The 17,362-nt window shown below is 37.3% G+C and overlaps 1 long non-coding RNA gene across 1 annotated transcript in view; it reads left to right on the top strand.

The window, feature by feature from the left end:
* Positions 1 to 15,189, top strand: part of LOC132362648 (uncharacterized) — a 34,726-nt gene extending 19,537 nt beyond the window's left edge. Inside the window, exon 3 of the long non-coding RNA XR_009502435.1 lies at positions 14,717 to 15,189. This is a non-coding gene — a long non-coding RNA (uncharacterized LOC132362648). The remainder of the gene's footprint in view (positions 1 to 14,716) is intronic.
* Positions 15,190 to 17,362: the final 2,173 nt, after the last annotated feature.

Here is a 17,362-nt window from a genome sequence, read left to right as displayed (position 1 = left end):
TTCTTCCTATGTTTTCCTCTAAGAGTTTTATAGTATCTGGTCTTACATTTAGGTCTCTAATCCATTTTGAGTTTATTTTTGTGTATGGTGTTAGGGAGTGTTCTAATTTCATTCTTTTACATGTAGCTGTCCAGTTTTCCCAGCACCACTTATTGAAGAGACTGTCTTTTCTCCATTGTATATCCTTGCCTCCTTTGTCATAGATTAGTTGACCATAGGTGCGTGGGTTTATCTCTGGGCTTTCTATCTTGTTCCATTGATCTATGTTTCTGTTTTTGTGCCAGTAACATATTGTCTTGATTACTGTAGCTTTGTAGTATAGTCTGAAGTCAGGGAGTCTGATTCCTCCAGCTCCGTTTTTTTCCCTCAAGACTGCTTTGGCTATTCTTGGTCTTATGTTTCTCCATACAAATTTTAAGATTTTTTTCTTCTAGTTCTGTAAAAAATGTCATTGGTAATTTGATAGGAATTGCATTGAATCTGTACATTGCTTTGGGTAGTATAGTCATTTTCACAATGTTGATTCTTCCAATCCAAGAACATGGTATATCTCTCCATCTGTTGGTATCATTTTTAATTTCTTTCATCAGTGTCTTATAGTTTTCTGCATACAGGTCTTTTGTCTCCCTAGGTAGGTTTGTTCCTAGGTATTTTATCCTTTTTGTTGCAGTGGTAAATGGGAGTGTTTCCTTAATTTCTCTTTCAGATTTTTCATCATTAGTGTATAGGAATGCAAGAGATCTCTGTGCATTAATTTTGTGTCCCGCAACTTTACCAAATTCATTGATTAGCTCTAGTAGTTTTCTGGTGTCATCTTTAGGATTCTCTATGTATAGTATCATGTCATCTGCAAACAGTGACAGTTTTACTTCTTCTTTTCCAATTTGTATTCCTTTTATTTCTTTTCTTTCTCTGATTGCCGTGGCTAGGACTTCCAAAACTATGTTGAATAATAGTGGCTATAGTGGACATCCTGGTCTTGTTCCTGATCGTAGAGAAAATGCTTTCAGTTTTTCACCACTGAGAATGATGTTTGCTGTGGGTTTGTCGTATATGGCCTTTATTATGTTGAGGTAGGTTCCCTCTATGCCCACTTTCTGGAGAGTTTTTTATCATAAATGGGTGTTGAATTTTGTCAAAAGCATTTTCTGCATCTATTGAGATGATCATATGGTTTTTATTCTTCAAGTTGTTAATATGGTGTATCACATTGATTGATTTGCGTATATTGAAGAATCCTTGCATCCCTCGGATAAATCCCACTTGATTGTGGTGTATGATCCTTTTAATGTGTTGTTGGATTCTGTTTGCTAGTGTTTTGTTGAGGATTTTTGCATCTATATTCATCAATGATATTGGTCTGTAATTTTCTTTTTGTGTAGTATCTTTTTCTGGTTTTGGTATCAGGGTGATGGTGGCCTCATAGAATGAGTTTGGGAGTGTTCCTTCCTCCTCAATTTTTTGGAAGAGTTTGAGAAGGATGGGTGTTAGCTCTTCTCTAAATGTTTGATAGAATACACCTGTGAAGCCATCTGGTCCTGGACTTTTGTTGTTGGAAGATTTTTAATCACAGTTTCAATTTCATTACTTGTGATTTGTCTGTTCATATTTTCTATTTCTTCCTTGTTCAGTCTTGGAAGGTTATACCTTTCTCAGCATTTGTCCATTTCTTCCAGGTTGTCCATTTTATTGGCATAGAGTTGCTTGTAGTAGTCTCTTAGGATGCTTTGTATTTCTGCGGTGTCTGTTGTAACTTCTCCTTTTTCATTTCTAAGTTTATTGATTTGAGTCCTCTCCCTCTTTTTCTTGATGAGTCTGGCTAAGGGTTTATCAGTTTTGTTTATCTTCTTAAAGAACCAGCTTTTAGTTTTATTGATCTTTGCTATTGTTTTCTTTGGTTCTATTTCATTTATTTCTGCTCTGATCTTTATGATATCTTTCCTTCTGCTAACTTTGGGTTTTGTTTGTTCTTCTTTCTCGAGTTCATTTAGGTGTAAGGTTAGATTGTTTATTTGAGATTTTTCTTGTTTCTTGAGGTAGGCTTATATAGCTATAAACTTCCCTCTTAGAACTGCTTTTACTGCATCCCATAGGTTTTGGATCGTCGTGTTTTCATTGTCATTTGTCTCTAGGTATTTTTTGATTTCCTCTTTGATTTCTTCACTGATCTCTTGGTTATTTAGTAACATATTGTTTAGCCTCCATGTGTTTGTGTTTTTTACGTTTTTTTCCCTGTAATTCATTTCTAATCTCATAGTGTTGTGGTCAGAAGAGATGCTTGATATGATTTCAGTTTTCTTAAATTTACTGAGGCTTGATTTGTGACCCAAGATGTGATCTATCCTGGAGAATGTTCCATGTGCACTTGAGAAGAAAGTGTAATCTTCAGTTTTTGGATGGAATGTCCTATAAATAGCAATTAAATCTATCTGGTCTATTGTGTCATTTAAAGCTTGTGTTTCCTTATTAATTTTAATTTGGATGATCTGTTCTTTGGTGTAAGTGAGGTGTTAAAGTCCCCCACTATTATTGTGTTACTGTCGATTTCCTCTTTTATAGCTGTTAGCAGTTGCCTTATGTATTGTGGTGCTCCTACGTTGGGTGCATATATATTTATAATTGTTATATATTCTTCTTGGATTGGTCCCTTGATCATTATGTAGTGTCCTTCCTTGTCTCTTGTAGCATTCTTTATTTTAAAGTCTATTTTATCTGATATGAGTATAGCTATTCCAGCTTTCTTTTGATTTCCATTTGCATGGAATATCTTTTTCCATCCCCTCACTTTCAGTCTGTTATGTATCCCTAGGTCTGAATTGGGTCTCTTGTAGACAGCATATATATCGGTCTTGATTTTGTATCCATTCAGCAAGCTGGCGTCTTTTGGTTGGAGCATTTAATCCATTCATGTTTAAGGTAATTATCGATATGTATGTTCCTATGACCATTTTCTTAATTGTTCTGGGTTTGTTTTTGTAGGTCCTTTTCTTCTCTTGTGTTTCCCACTTAGAGAATTTCCTTTAGCATTTGTTGTAGAGCTGGTTTGGTGGTGCTGAATTCTCTTAGCTTTTGCTTGTCTGTAAAGATTTTGATTTCTCCATTGAATCTGAATGAGATCCTTGTGGGGTAGAGTAATCTTGGTTGTAGGTTCTTCCCTTTCATCACTTTAAGTATATCATGCCACTCCCTTCTGGCTTGTAGAGTTTCTGCTGAGAAATCAGCTGTTAACCTTATGGGAGTTCCCTTGTATGTTATTTGTCGTTTTTCCCTTGCTGCTTTCAATAATTTTTCTTTGTCTTTAATTTTTGCCAATTTGATTACTATGTGTCTCGGCGTGTTTCTCCTTGGGTTTATCCTGTATGGGACTCTCTGCGCTTCGTGGACTTGGGTGGCTATTTCATTTCCCATGTTAGGGGAGTTTTCGACTATAATCTCTTCAAATATTTTCTCGGGTCCTTTCTCTCTCTCTTCTCCTTTTGGAACCCCTATAATGCGAATGTTGTTGTGTTTAATGTTGTCCCAGAAGTCTCTTAGGCTGTCTTCATTTCTTTTCATTCTTTTTTCTTTATTCTGTTCCGCAGCAGTGAATTCCACCATTTTGACTTCCCGGTCACTTATGTGTTCTTCTGCCTCAGTTATTCTGCTATTGATTCCTTCTAGTTTAGTTTTTTTTTTTTCAGTTATTGTATTGGTCATCTCTGTTTGTTTGTTCTTTAATTCTTCTAGGTCTTTGTTAAACCTTTGCATCTTCTCGATCTTTGCCTCCATTGTTTTTCCGAGGTCCTGGATCATCTTCACTATCATTATTCTGAATTCTTTTTCTGGAAGGTTGCCTATCTCCACTTCATTTAGTTGTTTTTCTGGGGTTTTTTCTTGTTCCTTCATCTGATACATAGCCCTCTGCCTTTTCATCTTGTCTATCTTTCTGTGAATGTGGTTTTTGTTCCACAGGCTGCAAGATTGTAGTTCTTCTTGCTTCTGCTGCCTGCCCTCTGAGAAGTGGTGCTTTTTTCTTCTCATATCAGGAGGCACGTGATGTTGATTTGTCCCATTATTGTTGATGTAAACTTTTAATCACTTGGTTAAGTTGGTGTCTTCCAGATTTGTCCACTGCTGGTCTTGGGGTTTGTCCTGGGGAGGCAGAGGATGGCTGTTGCTCTCTCTGGGGTCATAAAAGCTGGTGGCAGAAATATCAGGGAGTGTTCACCTACTTGAACTCTTGTTGGAGGCAGACATCTTGCTTGGGTCATTAGCCTATCTTTTTTTTGATGTAGGTTTTTATAGCTATAAATTTCCATCTAAGCACTGCTTTACCTGAACTCAATAAGTTTTGGTATATTGTGTTTTTCATTTCATTCATCTAAAATTAGTTCAGAAAGTCAACATCACTAATCACCAGGGAAATGCAAATCAAAACCACAATGAGATATCACCTCATACCTGTCAGAATGGCTGTAATGAAAAAGTCTACAAATAACTAATGTTGGAGAGGATGTAGAGAAAAGGGAGCCCTTGTACACTGTTAGTGGGAATGTAAATTGGTGCAGCCACTGTGGAAAACAGAATGGAGATTCCTTAAAAAACTAAAATTAGAACTACCAAGTGATCCAGCAATTCTATTCCTGGGCATATGTCTGGAGAAAACAAATACTAATTTGAAGATGCATGCACTCCAGTATTGTCTTTTCATTTTGTTAATGGTTTCCCTTCACTGTGCAAAGGCTTTTAAGTTTAATTAGGTCCTATTTGTTTATTTTTACTTTTGTTTTCCTTGCCTGAGGAGATAAATCCAAAAAAATATTGGTAAGACTTATGTCAACACATGTACTGCACCCTCAGTGTTCATAGCAGCACTATTTACAACAGCCAAGACATGGAAGCAACGTAAGTACCCATCAATAGATGAATGGATAAATAAGATGTGGTGCGTGCTCGCAAATGCGCACGCACACACACACACAGACACACACACACACACACACACACACACAAAATGGAATATTATTCACCCATAAAAAAAGAAAAAATTATGCCATTTGCAGCAATGTGGATGGACCTAGAGAATATTATGATTAGTGAAATAAGTCAGAGAAAGACTTATTGTTCACTTATTATGTGGAATCTAAAAATTATACAAATGAATGTATATGGAAACAGAAATAGACTTGCAGATAAAGAAAACAAACTTGTGGTTACCAAAGGGGAGAGGGAGTGGGGGAAGGACAAATTAGGGGTTTGGGATTAATAGATACAAACTACTACGTATAAAATAGATAAGCAACAAGGATATATTCCATAGCAAAGGGAGTTACAGCCATTATTTTGTAATAATTTATGATGGAGTACAATCTGCCAAAATAATGAATCACTATGCTGTACACTCGAAGATAATATAATATTGTAAATCAAGTATACTTCAATTTTTTAAGTCACTATACTAACAACAACAACAACAACAATGGCAGCAGCAACAACAACAAAACCTGGGGAGAGGGTGGAATCTGATTTCCAGAATTCCCACATAATATTATATTTTAAATATAAATTTTCAACAAAATTTTGAGAATTCCTTTGGAATGTGGCACTGGTAATTTTATTTTTAAAAGGTGATTATTAAGTCAGGCCCATGTTAAGGACCATTGTACTATACCATATTGTCTCAAAGGCCCTATCATTCATTGGTTTTAATTTTTAGATTCCACATATAAGTGAAAACATACAATATTTGTCTTTCTCTGACTTATTTCACTAAGCATAATACCCTCCACATCCATCCATGCTGTTGGAAATGGCATAATTTCATTCTTTTTTACTGCTGAGTAATATTCCATTGTATTATATATACCACATCTTCTTTAACCATTCATCTTTTGATGGACAGCTAGGTTACTTCCATATCTTGGCTACTGTAAATAATGCTACTAGGAACACTGGGCTGCAGTACACTCTTTGACATAAGTCTTAGCAATATTTTTTTGGATTTATCTTCTCAGGCAAGGAAAACAAAAGTAAAAATAAACAAATGGGACCTAATTAAACTTAAAAGCCTTTGCAGAGATAAGGAAACCATCAACAAAGGAAAAATACAACCTACTGAATGGGAGAAGATATCTCCAAATGATATGTCTGATAAGGGGTTAACATACAAAATAATTCAGATCATCTCATCCATATGTAATGACATTCTTCATTAATGACATCCTCATTCAAGATAAAGTCACTGCAGTGGTGGTACAGAAGTCAAGCAGGAGGTGAACCTCCGAATCTTCTCCAAAACCTTCCCAAGGGCTGTTTTCATTCAGTTTTAAATTAGAATATGGCAGTGCCCACATTAAACAATCTGGTGGTTTAATGTGCTGGTTCTTCTTTCTGTTATTCCTAAATTTGGTCACTCCCACACCTTTTAGGTGTACTTTTTTACTACTTTTAAGTCACCTTCTTTGCTTTCCCATGGCCTACACCAGTGTAACCAAGATACCTGCCTCAGGAATTCTCAGTAAGAATAATGAAAATGGCCCTATTTTCTCCAAAAGAACTGCTTTGGATTGGAATCAGAGGTTCACAAAACCATGGAAACTCAGAATTACAGAACCATGGAATCTTGGAACTGAAGGCACAAGGGAGCTCAAGACAGTATAATTTCTTAACCTGAAGTTAAAAGGACTTTTTTTTTTGTCTGATGATGGAGAATATTTTAGCTTATATATACCCTTATTTTAGAAATGTGTACATTTCACCATTTCATATAACAATAAACATGCCTATATTTCTTCATTGCTTATATTTACTGAATGTTATACTGTAGTGAGTTTTCCCTTTTTATGCCTGGTAACCTCTCTCCCTTTCAATGAACTCTATTTTGTCCAGTGTAAGAAGAGCTATATAACAGCCTTCTTTTGATTAGTATATGAATGATATATTTTTTTCTTTCCATTACTTTCAGTATTTCTGTATCTTCTATTTAAAATGTATGTCTTTGAAGCAGACCCCTTAGCTTAGCCCCTCTGGGTGTGCCCTGGACATGATGTTGAAGGAAGAGAGGAACTTCAGGTGAGGAGACTAAAGTGGGAGAAGATTTGAAAGTGTTGACTAGCAATGGGGAAGAGATACAGAAGTTAGGATGAGTCTGTATTTGTGAAAGAGATGAGAAATAAGAAATACAGCGCTTTGGGGAGAAGTGGTTCAAGAGCTGCAGAGAAGGAAATCCACATGGAAGGGAAACTTGGGAAGCAAATGGTTCTCTTTTTTACAACGGGAGAAATTAACATTAATGGGGCAGGTGAATAGAGGGAAATACAATAACTAAGTGAATAATGGAAGATATATCAACAAAAGTAAAAGATGGCAAGATAAGGTTTTGGAGGAAGGTGAAGTATCTGGCTAGTCAGAGCAGAAGATGGATGGTTTGGCAGAGCTAGAGTGATCTAAGTCTAAATCCCACAGTGAAAAAATTTGTACTGTAGCCCTGTGTGTTTCCTTAGGACCCCAGACAGATTCCCAACCCTGTGCCCAAGATCTACGGCTGGGAGAGAAATGTACAGTAGCATTTGTGTAGGAGGTGGATACAAAGGCTAAGAAAAACCAGGTCCTGGCTGTTACATGTGGGCTCAAGATGAAGGTGAAGAGGCAGCCAGAGTGAGCTGTGCAGTCTGAGCACCACAAGGCCTGTCATAGGCTGCTTGGTACTAACACCTCCAAATCTGTCCCTTAAATCATATTTCTCCAAAAATGAAGAACCTTTCAAAACTAGCCTTCTCACAGCAGTGCTTCGTTATCCTTTCCTTGTCAAGAATGTTTAGAAAATGATAGACGATTAGACTAAGAGGGAATAGCATTTGCACTTGGGAACAGAAAACATGGGTTCATGGTAGCCTCTGCAGTTATGAGCTTTCTGGATCTTATTTCTTGCACTATACAATGGGGACCATAATGCCAACTCCATACCCTGTTGTAAATATCAAATAAGAAAATGAATGTAAATGTCCAAAGTGGTACATTTATATACTATGAGCAGTTATAATTGTTCGTTTAAAATTCTGGATAATACAGATTTTAAAAAATTTATAACCCTGTATATTCAACCTATCAGGAGCCTCAGAATTGGGATATACTATCCCTTGAATGAGAAATATTCTTGTTTTTCCTCTTTCAGTAACTAAATCTTAGGCCCAATGTTGGAACTTCTAGAAAGGCATTGCTGAAGAGCCTTCAGCCTTCTCTTTATTCTGGATTAATCTGGTTTCCCTTTCTCAACCTAATATCCACTCTTTTCACAGAAGATCCTGTTATTCAAATCTTTTTTGGACTAGGAAAAGCAGTTGAGGTTTTCTGACAAGGTAACATTCTTCTCCTACAAATACTTTTGCCCAACCCATATTCTGGGTGGGCTGGGGAGAGGAGAAGGTACAATGAGATGATACTTCTAAAAACATACCTTTTCACACACTCTTTTTATCTCCCCTTGGTGCCTTACTGCATGTCTCTTGAAGGCCCAGTTGGTTTGCTCCTGTGATATGGGCTGAATTGTGTACCCCCCCCCAAATTCATATGTTGAAGTCCTAACTAATGTGACTTTGGAGGTAGGGTCTTTAAAAAGGTTGCTAAGGTTAAATGAGGTCACTAGGTGGGCTCTAATTCAATATGTCCTTATAGTGAGAGGAAATTAGGAGCAGAGACATACAGAGGAAAGACCGTGTGAAGACAAAGGGAAAAGATGGCCACTTGCAAGCCAAGGAGAGAGGCCTTAGCAGATATCAATCCTGCTGACACCTTGATCTCATACTTCTAGCCTCTAAAATTGCTAGAAAATAAATTCCTGTTGTTTAATCCACCTAATCTCTGGTACTTTGTTATGGCAGCCCTAGTAAACAAATACATCCACTGTGACTGGGCCTTGCCCCAGGGATCTTTAGTTGGATATTACTTACTGGGTATTGCTGCCTGTGCTCCTAAGCCTCCTGCCCTCTTAGTCCTATCAAAGTCCTACAATCTCAGGCACTGAGAATTCACTCTTCAAAGAGTCAAAACTTAACATTTTCAGAGAAACATTAACTTTCTCTCCCCTCATTTCCTTGATTTGGAACTGACTCTGACCAGGTGTCCTGGATCTTTCCTTGATTTGGAACTGACTCTGACCAGGTGTCCTGGATCCCAACACTGTATTCTCCACTATGAGATGTAACTCTCTGCCTCCAGCCTCTCATTCTCTTATTTCAATTTGCTTCCTCTTCCAGGATGTGATCACTCTTCTTTTTGCTTTTGTTTTTGTTTTTGTTTCCTTCTGTCAATGTTTCCTGCCCATGGTCATTGCTTATTTTAGCCAGGCTGGTCTCCCGTCTTCTCAATATGAACGGCCTCGTTTCTTCCTAGATCTGTGAGTATTTCACCTTATTCCATCAACCAACTTTCAGTAGCCTGGGAGTGAAGAAGTAGAAGTGGGGCTATTATGTTTTGCCTTTTTTTTTGGATGTTCATTGTGTGTTGGGGTTATAAGACAGGTTTTATTTTCTCTTTATACTATCAATATTTTGTATATTATTTTTAAAACTTAACACTAAAAAAAGAAAGCCATAGAAATTCAAACTTAGCTAAGAGTAGAAAAAATAATTAAGACCATCGTTTTTCAAGCAAACAGTTCTGAAACATTAGTCACCCCCAATTCCTTGTCTCTCCCCACATCTTTCCATATGATTGCCAAGTCTAATCCTATTCTTCTTTTTAATACACTTCAAATGCCTTATTTCAGTCCCTCATTATGTCATGCCAACCTATTACAAAATTCTCACCTTGTGTTAGCCTTTCTTTCTACCATCTCACCACTACCTGGTTGATTTTATGCATATCGTCAGAATGATCCTTCAAAAACAGAGACCAGACCATTTCACAACCCTATTTAAAAACTTCATTAGCTTCTAATTATCTTCTTAAGTCCATAGTTCCCACTCTGTATTCAATCTGCAATCTCCATTAACTTATTTACCATCCTGATTGCATTCCTTATTTTCAAAGGACTTAACTCGCTGTTCCCACCAAATAACCTACAGTTTCCTCCCCTCTATTTTCATATCGTATTTTTTTGTCTGAATATCTGGTGAACATATCCACCTAATGAAATATTCTGTATTCTTTACTGCCAGTTTAAACACCTCTTACTTCATGGTACCTTCTCCAAACTTTGCAATTAGGTATGAGCTGACATTCTGCATCTCAGTAGCCCTTAATTTGAAGTCCTATTATAATATGCTATTTTGAGTTTCCTTCTCTCTCTCTTTTCCTCAACTCCAGTAAACAAGATACCACTGGAAGGCAGAGTCATTTCATAATATCAATGTATTCAGTAACGCACTCATGACAACATTTTGCATTTTACAAATGTTTGTGTGAGATTGAGTCTCGAAGATAGTATGGAGTATAGCAACTAGGTGAAGCTTTTTTTCAGTTATTCAGTCAATAAAATCTTAATAAGTGCCTCCTGTGTACTAGATACTATGAGGGAGGAGGGTACACATTAAAGATGAATAGTAGATATTTGTAAAGATTTTGATTAGTAGATATTTGTAGGCAATTGTTGGTATAGGGATAATTCATAAGTGAACCAAAGGTGCTTACAGTATACTGGGAGAGAAAGTTATGTGCACATATACCAAGTGGGAGGGAAGAGGAAAGATGGAGATGGAAAATTGTGATGAAATGTGTATTGCTTAAGGATGGTATAAAATGTCATAAAGGTTCCTAGGTTGGTATTTGTCATGATATTGTGAGGGAGCCCCTCTAAAGGGCAGATATACTGAGGATCTGGGTATGTGTAATATATATTTACAAGATCATATTTAGATGCTTTAAGATATTTACCAACAAAAAATGAATCCATTACAATAGTTATGACATGTTACTTACCAGTGACTCAGCTGTGACATCACTGCCATTGTCCTTTACATCCCAACCTACAGAATGTTTTACTTTGCTTTGTGCTCCTGGGATACCACTGACTACTCCCTTACTACTGTCCCCCTCCCCAGATGATCACAGCATCACCATATGCAGCCCACGATCACAATCTACTCCTCAAAAATCACAATGTCATGGTTTTACAAAGAACAATCATCTAAGAATCCATCCAAAACCCATCTTTTGTTTGCATGGTAACAAAGGTTAGCCTGACAGAGGATAGTCTTCTATTGTGGGAGATAAAGAGATTTAGCTCAGATTCCATCAAGACCAAAAGGATTCAGGTTCTGAACACCCCACAGCTATTATCTAGAACTGGATATTGCAGAGAAAGGAAAACAACTTTTCACTAACATTCAACTTGGAACATAGAAGCAAAAAACCCTATATATTTAAGTCTCTTGTTGATACATTGGGTTTCTGCCTGGTTTAGGGCAGAAATTCTGAGATCAGAAAACTTCATCTTCTTACTTTACCTGAAACCTAGGTTTTCCAAGAGGAGACATCTTTTCTGTGGCTTCCCATTTAAAATGGATACTATAATGCACTGTAGTGACCTAAATGGGAAGGAAATCCAAAAAAGAAGGGATATATGTATATGTATAGCTGATTCATTTTGCTGTACAGTAGAAACTAACACAACATTGTAAAGCAACTATGCTCCAATAAAAATTAATTAAAAAATAAAATAAAATGGATACTAAGATTATGCCATTTTCCACATACTGAAAAGTGTGGAGGAAGTGTCTGCATTCTTTCTTCCTTCAACTCTTTCCAGAATATTTGTTTTCCAGCTTCACACAAAAACTTTCTTCCTGCACCAGCTTATGAAACCCAGCTCTGTATCCTATATTCTACTTTGTCAGCCACCTGCAAATCTCCCAATTATGTCCCCACATTACATGGTGACTTTGTCAACCAACCTGGTAGGCCCATATCACCCAAAGTAAACCAAACGCAAATGTTAGAAAGAAGAATAGTTTAACGCTTAAAACCTAAGCTTTATAATCAGACAGACAGACTTATCATCAAATCCCAGCTCATCTATTTTCTATCTTTATGACTTTGGGTAAATTATGTTATGTCTCTGAATTTCAGTGTCTTCATTTGTAAAATGGGGATAATATTAATTTTATGGGCATTATGAAGACTTAATTAAATAATAAATGTTAATCACTTTGCATAGTGCCTGGCATCAGATCCAGCATTCAATAGTATTTGATATTATTAATAATACTAGCATTACTAGTATCAGTGTTGTTGAAAGTGTATCTGAATCCTTATCTTTCCTCTCAATGATCTTTGCTTCAATTCACCTTCAGCTACCCACTCTGTGGCCGCCCTCCAAATATTATCTTTTACCCTACTGCTCCGTATCTGTCATCTTAAATTCTGGCATCACATTTCTTGAGCACATCTTCCTAACTTTCCACCTGTCACAATAACCTACTCTCATGATACTTCCTTTTCAATTTGAGTTCTAAGACATCATTTCTACCTTATCCAGCAGATGGCCTAATTTGTTTCTTCAAGAAGAAAATAAAAGTGTTCAGGAATGGAATTCATCAACTTTGCAGCTTCTAACATGCAAAATTGTCTTTAAACCAATCATTTTATTTTGCTCTCCTGTCTCAAAATTATCCAAAGGTAATCATTATATCTCTTCCCATACTGTTGTGGACTTAGTTTTATATACAGATCCACTTCTCTCCTGCATCATCAGCCCCCAGTAGGACATTTTCATTGATCTTATTTAAAAAATTTCATCTCTCTTATTTGTTAAAACAAGCCACCTTTTTGAACCCCCCTCTCCCTTAACTATTTTCATATTATTTATCTCCTCCTTAGAGCCAAACTTCTTTAAAAGGTGGTCTAGAACTCCTTTCTACAACTTTACTTTCTGTTGACTAGTCATTTTGATACATCATATTCCCATACTCCATTTCATGGCAGTTTCACATGTCTCTCTTTCTGTGTCACATATGAGATTCTGTTTTCCAAATGTGATAGACACTAACCTTAAATTAGTGCCACCCTGAGAAGAATCTTTTAGTGTGGTTGCTTGTTCATTCCCTTATCAGTCTATTCCATCTCACCACTGTTTTGTTTTCCTTTTTCCTCTCTGGCCAGTTCCTCTCAGCTCCCCCATAAATTATTCTTCCTTCCTTCATCTGTCCCAGAAAGGTTAGCATTTTCTAGGCTCTGGCTTTCAGTCCTCTTCTCTCTGCCAAGGGCAGCCACAGTCCAAGATCAGAGAGTGGAGAGTGAAGCCAATATGTTCACTCCTTCAGTCCCTCCCCTACTTCCCACATCCCTCCTGGTCTTAGGAAGTAGTAGCTCTCCACTGATGCTATCCTCAGGATGCTTCACCCCAGGATGTATCTCTTGGATCAGCTGTGTCAGTCAGCTTCAGCTAAGTTTTGCTCCAGGTAAACACCTCCCCCAAATCTTAGTGACTTTCAACAAACAGTTTATCTCTTACTCCTTTTACATACCTAGAGTGCGTCAGCTGCAGGATTCAGGCTGATGAATTATCTGGGATATTGCTAGTCTTGGAAGGAGGAAAAAAAGAGAAGGTGGCAAAACAGATGATGATTCTTAAAGCTCTTCTTCAAAGGAGCACATCGCTCACATCCATTGGCTGAAATAAGACATATATTCAGGTCTGAAATGTATGGTGCAAAAAGTCTAATTATCCCTCAGTGAGGGGCCTCTTGTGGCAGACAGACTCGAAGACAGTCCCCACTTATACCAACATCTTGATAGTCATCCCTTGTGCAATTCCCTTGAGTGTCACAGGACCTGTGACTTGTCTCTAACATATAGACTATGGGGTGTCACTTCTGTTATTATGTAACAAAGGTGAAAATCTCTTACTAGTAGATGTTCTTCCTTGCTGATTTTGATGAAGTACTCTGCTCATATTGAGAGCTGCACTGTGGTGAGAGTGCCACATGACAGGGAACTGAGGGTGGCTCCAGCTAGCAGCCAACAAGGAAAAAATCAGTGAGAAAATGAATTCTGCCAATAACCTGGGTAAGCTTGGAAGTACATACTTTTCTAGTCGAACGTTCAACGAGACCCCAGCCTTGGCCGACAACTTCATTACAATCTGTGAGAGACACTGAAACAAAGGACCCAGTTAAACTGTTCCTGGACTCCTGATCCACAAAATCTATGAAATAACAAGCCTGTACTTTTTTTAAAAAACCATGAGTTTGTGGTAATTTTTTATGCAGCAATAGTCATAATATAGCCATGTTCAAAGGTTCTGATAGGAAAGGATAGAGAATATTTTTGAAAAGCGATTCAGTTTGCCTAGTCCACTTTTATGGCCACAAATATTTACCTCCTTTAACTTAGCATGCAAAATATCCTCACCCCCTCCCAAAAGGAGGCAACCAGGATTTCATCATAGTTTCTATGTAAGTTTCAGATGTACCTTCTCTTAGTTCAGAGACCTGTGGACTAAAAATCACAAGCAATGTGCCCCCCACATCCAGCATTCAATGAAAGAACAGAGACAGAATAACCACAATGAACATTCCCCATTTGGAAAGAGAAAGAATGGGTAGCTGTGGCAGTCTCTTACATTGATGGCCACTAATGAACAACTCCTTTAGGTATGTCCCTCACTTAGTCCCCTCCTCTTGAATTTAAGCTGGCCTTGTGACTTGTTTAAATAGCAGAATGCTGCAGAAGTAAGTTTGGACTAATTCCTGTCCTAAGCCTTAAAAAGTACTGACAGCTTTCAATTTTGTACTGCTAGGATCCAGCCACTATAGAGAAGATGTCTGATTATCTTGAAACTACAAGACTTTTAAGGAAGCCTAAGTGAGCCACCTGGAGAGAACACAAGGAGGAGAACAAAAGTGCTCCAAATGACATCCTCACGTGAGATTCCAGCCTACAGCAAAGACCAACGGCCACTGTCTTGGACATTCCAAATCAGTTGAACCTCCAGTGAGCCATTTTGGATATTTCAAACCAGCTGAGCCTTCAGATGACTGCAGCCTCAGTTCACGTCATATAGAGAAAAAATATTCAGCTGAGCCCAACTAACCCACAGGCTCATGAGCAGCAATAAATGGTGGTTGCTGATTGAAGCCAGTGAACAAGGCAGGTAGCACAGGCCCTGAGCAACTGGCCTAGTGGTTGTGTCTGTATGTGCACAGGGGTACTAAGGTGGGAGGCCCCAAGGCATGAGCAGAAGCAACAGTGGTGGCAACAGTGAGCACAGCCCAGGAGAGAAGAACAGTGGGCACAGGTTTCGCATGGGATAGCACAGGGACCTGGGTGGTAGGCTGGCTTGCTTCCAGACCTTGTCCCTACAATGTCTGCAATTATTAACTCTTTGTGCTGAGCACTGGGACAGGTACTGCAGATGCCCAGGCTGTAAACTTTGTCAGTAAATTATTACAAAATAACATCATACACACGGACATTGCAATAAAGCATATCAGGAAGTTATTAGAATTTTTCAAAGAGTTCATAATCTCTGGTTTTGAAAATTGCTGGGTCATTGCAAAGCAAATACCCATAGGCTTAAAAATAGAAATTAAATTTAAAGATCACCCACCTTAACAGAAAAAACACTAGTTTTAAATGAAGCTTTGCGTGAACCAATTATTCACAAGATACCTTGAAAGTTCATTTTTCCTTGTAATTCATTAAATTACCATTGCATAACCTTTAAAAATAAATTCAGACAGGAAACTCACTTGAATAAGGAGTTAAATCTTTCCAGAAAAAGTGTTATGTCAAACTCATCAACTTGACATGAACTATAATTTATACTTCAAAATAATTTATCAGAAATATGTTCCAGGGTTGTCACAGCCTTTAAAATACTCCTCACAGCTCCAGTAACAGTTGCATCTGCAGAAAGATTCCTCTCAAAATTAAAAATTATCAAAAATTAGTTACAACCTTACATTTGCCCAGAACAACTCATATTGCTTCCAGTTATATCAGTATGAAAATAAAGTTTCTAAAGGTATAAATTGTGATGACATAATAAATAAATTTGCAGAAAGGCAAGCCAAAAAAAATCGGTGATCAATCAAGGTGTCACAATAATATAGTATTTTATTAATTATTTTATATAAATTATGACACCTAAATAGTACTTTTTGCAATTTAAAAATTTATGTTCTTATATATCACTATTACCTCTATTATATTTTGTAAGTAATAAAATATTTTAAAGGTAAAATCTTTATATTTTAGTATCTTCAGTAGTCTTTTCTTTTTGATTTTTGAACAAGGGTTCCCATATTTCCATTTTACAATGGAACCTAAGATTATACAATATATTACACACACTCCTATTTTCTCAATTGTTTTTATTTTGTAATAAAAGTTTTCATTTGTTGGACATATATAGTTTGCTTTAGTATTCCTTCAGTCAGTTTATATGTTGATGCATTTTATTAAATTGCATACCTTTAAAAAAATCCTAAAATTTAACATTATGCCCAGAGTGCACTGCAGTTGTGTATCAGCTGTACTAGAAGAAACACTAACAGTGATTTATATTATTTGAAGGAAAAGTAACAGGAATCCCACTACCCCGGTTTTGATCCCAGTACTCTAAGCCACTCTCTCATTGCTGTTCCTGGAATTGTCCCCAAAACTTAGAACAGTTCCGTCACAGAGACAGCTGCTGAATTACTTGAATAAAAATTTCTTTGATCATGTGCAAGGGAAAAAGAAGATTTAGGTAGTGGCAGCTCTTCAGTGTATTAAGTGTTACTTATATATTCTGTAGGGGCAGAGAACATGACCTAGGATTGCCTCTAGCTGAAAAGGTGGTTGTTGGACAAAAGATTGGCTTGGGAGCATAGAGATAACATTGTAAGAGTCAGCGAGCATCAGCTGAGATTGGCAGAAATGAGGTGGACTCTATGCTAAGACAGCAGCAACCATGTAAAGACTAAATCACACAGTAATTATGATCGGTTAATTTACGTGTATGATGACTTTTTTGTGTTCCTGGTACCTGCCCCCTTTATTGGCCAGAAAGCTCTGTGAATCAGACCTGCTGCTGCTGGCCTGGGTATGATGGCTGTTGTGATACTGGCAGCCACATTCCAGGGAGTGAGGTCATGAGAAGATTTGTTTGGCATCTGATTCAAGTGACAGAGTCTGTAGAGAAAAGTCCAGATAAGTGCTTACGTCATTGCCATAATTAAGATACTGGCCTGAATATTTTGAAAAACAAACATCAAAGCTCTCAAAAATTATAGTAACCATGTGGCTTGAGGCTAATGCCTGGCAAGAAAAATTTAAATAACAATATAAGTGACCTGCTTGACAACTCTTTCTTCTACATTTGAGTTAATTTTTTGGATATGTTTTGCTTCGTCTTATTTTAAAAGTATTTATATGGGATAAAAATTTTAAATGCATTCCT

This window comes from Balaenoptera ricei, chromosome 3, assembly GCF_028023285.1.
Source record: "Balaenoptera ricei isolate mBalRic1 chromosome 3, mBalRic1.hap2, whole genome shotgun sequence".
Classification (NCBI taxonomy): domain Eukaryota; kingdom Metazoa; phylum Chordata; class Mammalia; order Artiodactyla; family Balaenopteridae; genus Balaenoptera; species Balaenoptera ricei.
This window is presented reverse-complemented; position numbering and strand designations above follow the sequence as displayed.